This window comes from Salmo trutta, unplaced genomic scaffold (assembly GCF_901001165.1).
Source record: "Salmo trutta unplaced genomic scaffold, fSalTru1.1, whole genome shotgun sequence".
NCBI classification, from domain to species: Eukaryota; Metazoa; Chordata; class Actinopteri; order Salmoniformes; family Salmonidae; genus Salmo; species Salmo trutta.
Window position 1 is genome coordinate 86,066 of NW_021822861.1, and position 1,664 is coordinate 87,729.

At 37.9% G+C, this 1,664-nt stretch overlaps 1 non-coding gene across 1 annotated transcript; it reads right to left on the reverse strand.

The window, feature by feature from the left end:
- Window positions 1-1,201: 1,201 nt before the first annotated feature.
- trnav-cac (transfer RNA valine (anticodon CAC)) lies at window positions 1,202-1,274 on the reverse strand. Its single transcript has one exon. It is a non-coding gene; the product is annotated as a tRNA-Val (tRNA).
- Window positions 1,275-1,664: the final 390 nt, after the last annotated feature.

Genomic DNA, 1,664 nt, shown 5'->3' on the forward strand with positions numbered 1-1,664 from the left:
AAAATATTCGCCTGTATTTACCCCCCCAAAATGAAATGCTAATTAACTGCTAATGTGGCTATCATAAAGAACTACAAATGTATTATTTTAAGTGTTTCTAAAATCCCCTATGGGAAAAATGAATGGTGGAAAAATGGTTGGAACCATTTCCCTGTTTGACCGCTAGGTTTTATGGGTATTATGACACCTCCACTGTGGGGCTTTTCCCAGTTTTATTTGACAATTTGTATCATGTTAAATATTAGCCACTATCGGGAGCCACTGTCAGTAACAGCCACATACATTTATTTTGGCATACTTTCATTCCGTTGACCTTTCTTTAATCTGTCACATCCTTGTGAATTGTTCCTGAGGGTTGCTAGCATTAGTGAATCATATTAAGCTAAAGTATTGCAATAATTTGGGACATGTAGCCTATTTGAATTGACAAACCTCAACTGTTTCAAACCATATGCTAGCCTAGGGGCATTGGGAAATATTGTCTAGACCAGTGATATTTAAAGTCGGGGTCGGGGGGACTGCAGTGGGGATATATATATTCATTATTTAGGAACAAAAAATTATGAGTACAGATTATTGTATGAGACAATATAGAAACGTTTTTGAGAAAGTTAATTAGAAAAAAAGTATTTGATTGGGTAATTGAAGGTTATTTGTTGATGTAAAAAAAAATGTAACGTACCGATTTTAAAGTTGTATTTGGGGTGGGATCACAAGAAATGATTGCAAAAAAATGGGGACCCCAGAAATTCTGTAGGAAAACATGGTGTCCCTGCTGAAAAGGTTTGAATACCATTGGTCTAGACACATTTTTCCAGGGGAGATGAAGTTTATAAATTGACTGGCTGGGCCGTGGGACAGTGGATGCGCATTTATAAATCTAATGGAACCGCTAACAGGCACTACCCGCAGAATGCTGGGATGGTGGTGCTTCAACTCCCTGCTATTAACCAATTAGCATCCAGGATCCAAACAACCTGTTTTATAAAATTGCATTGCCTCTGGTTATTGAAAGACATGTCTAAGACTGGTCTTTTCATGTATTCTGTAGGCCTATGTATTTGTTTCGTTTTTTTTCAGTTATCACTATCTGCCTCTGGTCTAAGATTGGTCTATTCATGTATTCTGCAGGCCTATTTATTTGTTTCGTTTTTTCAGTTATGACCCTGTTTCGGTCATCACTATCTGTTTTGTTAAAAGTTGTTTCCGCCCGGTTTCGAACCAGGGACCTTTCGCGTGTGAGGCGAACGTGATAACCACTACACTACAGAAACTACAAGAAAAAGAGTGGAAGTCATGGAAAATGTTAGGAATGCCCACAAGTCTACCGCCCATAATATCCCAAATAGAGTACCACAGTAGGAGTCATAATACCCATAAGAACTAGCGGTCGAACAGGGAAATGGTTCCAATCGTTTTTCCACCATTCATATTCCCCACAGGGGATTTTAAAAACAATTAAAAAAGGCCTGTGTTTCTTGTTGGCTTACCCTGGCATGGTAACCGTGTAATTCTCTCTAGGACAAGGTGACTTTTATAAAAAATATTCGCCTGTATTTACCCCCCCAAAATGAAATGCTAATTAACTGCTAATGTGGCTATCATAAAGAACTACAAATGTATTATTTTAAGTGTTTCTAAAATCCCCTATGGGAAAAATGAAT